Genomic DNA, 6,000 nt, shown 5'->3' on the forward strand with positions numbered 1-6,000 from the left:
ACATACCATAATATATAAACCTAACTTAATACTGATTTATGTCACAAAGCTTAAGAATAACAAGAAAGTGTGATAGACCTCATATGAGATTTTTTTCACCTAAACTTTATAATGGCGAGGAAAAACTCTCCCCCTCACACTTCTTTTAAAAACTTTTTCAATCTATAATTTTTTTTTACTTCAAACTTTCCCATCGAAAGTTTTTTGGTGATTGGATAACGAAGCAAATTTCTGAAGGCTGGTGATTATCTTCGTCTTAAGTTCATCTGCCGTGATACTGAAGCTAGCTGTTGTCTACGTGAGAGAGAGAGAGAGAGAGAGAGAGAGAGAGAGAGAGAGAGAGAGAGAGAGAGAGAGAGAGAGAGAGAGAGAGAGAGATCCCACTCGTATCATCTTGCCAACTAACTCAATTCAAATCATGTCAAACCAGGTCGAAACCATATCAAACCAGTTCAAAACCACATCAAGCCAGGTCAAAACCATACCAAATCAGGTCAAACCAAGTCGAATAACTAACAAGTAATTTCAGAAACATATAGTCACTCAGATCTTCAAAGACTTCAGACTTCTTTCAGCCAACAGCCACACACAGTTATAATAATCCAGCATGTGTAATTATACTCTTAATTATCGTAGTCTCTAATTACCACCCTTAACGAGCCATTAACAGAGAGATAGAGTTACTAGGGAGATTAACACACAGATTTTTATGGACTTCACTTGACTAATTTTATTGTATAGTTGTGTTTTTCTTTCTTCATTTATGTATATTTTTGGGGGTCTACATTTTAGTGGATTTTTTCATAATTATAAACACTTACACACATATATAAACACACACACACACACACACACACACACACACACACACACACACACATACACATACACAAACAGACAGACATTCACAAATATACATAAACACACATACACAAACAGACAAATGGGGAGATACTCAAAGCGGCGGTGAAGTAAATTGAATCTGAGTTTTCACTGTCAAAGAAAATGTCCTGTGAGAAATGGAATGTGACTTGCTATTTTAAAATTACACATTTGCAAGGTTGTATGTCTGTTTGTCAGTCTGTGTGTGTGTGTTTGTGTGTGTGTTTGTGTGCTTGTGCATGTTTGTGTGTTTGTCAGTCTTTCTCTTCCTTCTTCTGTAAGTGTGTATATCGGTCTGTCTCTCTATCTCTCCTTCTGTATGCCTCTTCCTCTTTCTCTCCGTCTAGATATTTCTCCTTCCTCTTCCTTCTTTGCTCCCTTATCTCCTCTTCCCTACCTCCCCCTTCTTCTTCCTCTACCCCCTTCCTCTCCCTCTTCTACCCTACCCCTTTCTCTTCTTTCTCCTCCTCCTCCTTTCCCCTATCCCCTCCTCCTCCTTCATCTTCCTCCTCCTCCTCCTCCTCCTCCTCCTCCTCCTCCTCCCTCACTGCACGAGTCAATAGGAAGAACCACACAAGAGGAAGAAGGACCTGAGGCCACAGAATTGATGTGTGAAAATCGACTTTCTCCCCCTCTTCCAAATGGGTTAAATTCCCTCACTTGACACCTTCCCCGGCTCTGTAATGGAAGTCTTCTGTTTCGCGTCCTCCATATATGGTAGAGTGACATAAACTACGGTACAGTGACTCTATGGTACAGTGACAATAATACAGTGACTCAAAGGTACAATGACTAGTACAGTGACTCTATAGTACATTGACTCTAAGGTACAGTGACTCTATGGTACAGTGACTATGGTACAGTGACTATGGTGCAGCAACTCTATGGTACAGTGACTATGGTGCAGCAACTCTATGGTACAGTGACTCTATAGTACAGTGACTCTAAGGTACAGCGACTCTATGGCACAGTGATTCTATGGTACAGTGACTCTATAGTACAGCGACTCTATGGTACAGTGACTATGATGCAGCGACTCTATGGTACAGTGATTCTATGGTGCAATTACTATGGTACATCGATTCTATGGTAAAGTGAGTATGGTGCGGCGACATAAACTACGGTGCAGTGACTCTATGGTGCAGTGATATAAACTGCGGTACGGTGACTATGGAACAGTGACAAACTACGGTACAGAGACTGCCTCTATGGGGTACAGTAGCCTTATATACGGTACTGTACCGTTCATTACAGATGTTCCACCTCCAGCACTGTGACTGTGTGTGTTTTTAAAAGCAAATTTGACCCCACATACACTACTTGACCTCTTCCTCTCCCAGCACTTCCCTCTCACCTAACCCCTCTCACTATTACTCCTCCCCTCCCTCCTCCTCCCTCCTCCCCTCCTCCCACCTCCCTTCCCCTCCTCCACCTCTCCCCCCCCCTCTCTCTCTCTCTCCCCCACTCTTCTCAGCACCCACCAGAGGGTCACTTACTGCAGTTTGCCTTTACACAATGACACTACGCTGGCCCTCTCGTCCGCTTTCCCTCTCCTCACATAGAGCATTTTTTTTTTCCACGTTTAATAAGTCGAGTTTTTTTTTATTTAGTGATTTCTACTTGTTTTGTCTTTCTTTATTGTCTGTTATCGTCTTTCTTGTCCATATTATCCTTATTCGTCTTTTCTTTGCTTTTATTTATTTCTTCCCTTTTTTGTTTCTTAGTATTTTTATCATCCTTCTTATTCTTTCTTATTCTTTCATTCTTTCTTATTTGTTGTTTCTTTATTCTTCCTTAATTTCTTCACTTTATTCCTGCACTAATCATTTCTCCTTCTCTTCCCTTTTTCATCACAATTTATTTTTCACTGTCTTCTTCTCATCTTCCTTTCATCACACATTATTTATCACACCCTCCCTCCTTCATTCCTTTTATCACACACTATTTATCACACCTTTCCTCCTTCTCTCTTCTTATTACACATTGTTTATCAAACCCCTCCTTCCCTACTTCTATTACACATAACTCCTCTTCCCCCTTCCCTCCTTCCCTACTTCTATTACACTATCCTCTTCCCCCTTCCTCCTTCCTACTTCTATTACACATACTCCTCTTCCCCTTCCTCCTTCCCTACTCTTATCACACACTACTCCTCTTCCCCCTTCCTTCGTCCTACTCACCATCTTCTCAAAATAAAAATAACTGAATAAAATTATAATTATTTACGTGTTTACATCTCAAAATCATTTACAAGCTAATTTACAACAGTCTCGGTAAAATTATACACAAAATTTCCCCGAAATTTAATATGGGCCATTATTAAGGTACGGTAAACACGTCAATTTTACGAGAATTAATTAAGATGTGCCTTTTTTTTTACGTTTCTTCATTATATATAGGTTAGGTTAGGTCAGGTTAGTTTGATATCTTTAAGTAAAAAGTTATAGTAAAATAAATATCCTGATATGTTTTAAGATCCTTCAAATTTAGTTATCAGGAAAAGTCTTAAAATTCCTCGTTACTATTTTAAGTAGAGACCAAAAAATAAATACATAAACCTTAAAATTGCGTACCTTTGATATCTTTAGAATCGACACTTAAAATTCCCTTACTCACACGACCCCACCAGAGTGTCATAAAAATACAAATTACAGGTGTTTCTATGTCAACACAAAGTTACCTGTTGTGTGTAAACTACCCATTGGTCAGGAGGTGGAGGATGACGTCACTAGGGTAGGTTGGTGTTAGTTTACCTGCCAGGTGTCGGCAGTTACCTGGAAAGAAAAAAATACACAGGAGTTACTTACAGGTCCTAATTAAAGTATTTTAGGTGAGTCAGAGAGTTTTAGGATGTTTAATGATGACTGACTGACTGACTGACTGACTGACTGACTGACTGACTGACTGACTGACTGACTGACTGATTGACTAACTATTTGACTGTCTGAAGAGTACCTAACTGACTGACTGACTGACTGAGCGAATAACTAATTGACTGACTGACTGACTGACTGACTGACTGACTGACTGACTAATTGACTGACTGAATGACTGATTGACTAACTATTTGACTGTCTGAAGAGTACCTAACTGACTGACTCCCGAGAGAACTTTTGTATTCGGCTTTACACTAACGCAGCTTATAAACAATTTTTGATCACACAAACTTTGCAATATAATTTTATCTTATTTTATATATATATATACAATTGCATTATCTATGTATACGAGTATTTCATCTACATTCACTTAATTATGTATATCTTCTATCATACATGCTTGCTTATTTGTTTATGTATACATCATTTTGTTTTCAATTTGTCCATGTATGTATCCATCTTTTATTCACGTCTCTGTGTTGAATACCATCATCAAGGAACACAGAGGAAAGCGCACCACAAGTGTTGTTCATCCTGGTGTGTTGACTCAGGTGTGTGTGTGTGTGTGTGTGTGTGTGTGTGTGTGTGTGTGTGTGTGTGTGTGTGTGTGTGTGTGTGTGTGTGTGTGTGTGTGTGTGTGTGGTGTGTCCCTTTGTATAATTGTCAATAATACCTGACAGTTTAATTGTTTTCTCTTGTATTGACTTATATTTTTCCCACTTTGTTTACCTTTCATTCTCTTTTATTTGTGCTTCTGTGTGTGTGTGTGTCTGTGTGCGTGTGTGTGTGTGTGTGTGTGTGTGTGTGTATGTGTGTGTGTGTGTGTGTGTGTGTGTGTGTGTGTGTGTGCGTGTGTGTGTGTGTGTGTGTGTGTGGTGTGTGTGTGTGTGTGTGTGTGTGTGTGTGTGGTGTGTGTGTGTGTGTGTGTGTGTGTGTGTGTGTGTGTGTGTGTGTATATTTTGTTTTTGGGGGTTTTGTGTTGTTTTGTTGTTGTGTTTTTTTGTGTGGGTTGTGTGTGTGTGTGTGTGTGTGTGTGTGTGTGTGTGTGTGTCTGTGTGTGTGTGTGTGGTGTGTGTGTGTGTGTGTGTGTGTGTGTGTGTGTGTGTGCGTGTGTGGCTGGTTCCCGGGGTTCTATTCATCAGTGTGGTCTTCAGATGAATCTCATTTCATATGTTAAAAATACAGCTAATGCATGAAGGTAGTGGCAGGAGCCGGCACAGACAACCTGTGATAACAGAGAGAGAGAGAGAGGAAGGAGGGAATGGGAAGGGGAAGGAAGAGGACGAAGAAAGGAAGAAGGTATGGATGGATAAGGAACTGGGAAGGAGGAGAAGATGGAGAGGGAGGAGGGAGGAAGGTGGGGAGGAGGGAAGAGGAGGAGGAGACTGAGGGGAAGGAGGAAGGGGAACAGGGGAAAGAGGAAGGGTAAAAGGGGAGGGGGAGGGGGAAGAGAAGGGGGAGTAATACTAGTTCGCGTGGCCAGATTAAGTAGTGGATATAGATAATTAATTGGTCTCACTAATGAATAGGTTACTGAATTGCAAATTGGTGGAATGCATGGAGGGGGGTGTTGCTAAATTGCAAATTGCCGTAATGCAAGAATTATGTTGTTAAGTTGCAAATCGTAGTGTTGCATTGATTGGTTGTTAAACTGTAAATTAGTGTGATTAAAAAATTGGTTGCAAAATTTCCAAAATGCCGAATTGCATGAATGACTTGCTGCAAATATTTGTATGACGTGAATGAATAGCAAGATTGCAAAGTCGTGTAATGCTTGAAAAGGTGAATAACATGAATGGTTTCTTCAATATCAATTCAGTAAACTACACTAATCATTATTTTTTTTAATTAAACTCTGGAAGTCTGAAATATTCACCTGATTTACCTGAAGTTGTCAATCAGGTGAGTATGACGTCACTTATCACAGACAGGTGACATACATATATGTCACTTTATTTCGTGTTTTTTATTCTTTTTTATCAATTAAGTTCGGATCACAAGAAGATTAGTTCCTAGGTTTATTTCACCCTAAGATTAACCACCCTTAGGTTAACCACCCTAAGGTTAACCACCCTAAGGTTAACCACCCTAAGGTTAATCTAACGTAACCTAACAACATATCATAACCTGAGATGACCTAACTCAATCTAACCTTATTTCAAACATAACATAACATAACATAACAATAAAAAATTAACATCACATAACCGAACCCAAATAGCATTAAGGTTTGAACTAA

The 6,000-nt window shown here is 39.6% G+C and overlaps 1 protein-coding gene across 2 annotated transcripts in view; it reads right to left on the minus strand.

The window, feature by feature from the left end:
* Window positions 1–3,650, minus strand: part of LOC121863391 — an 82,696-nt gene extending 79,046 nt beyond the window's left edge. For both annotated transcript variants that reach the window (XM_042362013.1, XM_042362012.1), the window contains exon 1: window positions 3,563–3,650. The gene's annotated coding sequence lies outside the window, so the exon portion shown is untranslated. The remainder of the gene's footprint in view (window positions 1–3,562) is intronic.
* Window positions 3,651–6,000: the final 2,350 nt, after the last annotated feature.

This window comes from Homarus americanus, unplaced genomic scaffold, assembly GCF_018991925.1.
Source record: "Homarus americanus isolate GMGI-L3 unplaced genomic scaffold, GMGI_Hamer_2.0 scaffold33531, whole genome shotgun sequence".
In the NCBI taxonomy this organism is placed as follows: domain Eukaryota; kingdom Metazoa; phylum Arthropoda; class Malacostraca; order Decapoda; family Nephropidae; genus Homarus; species Homarus americanus.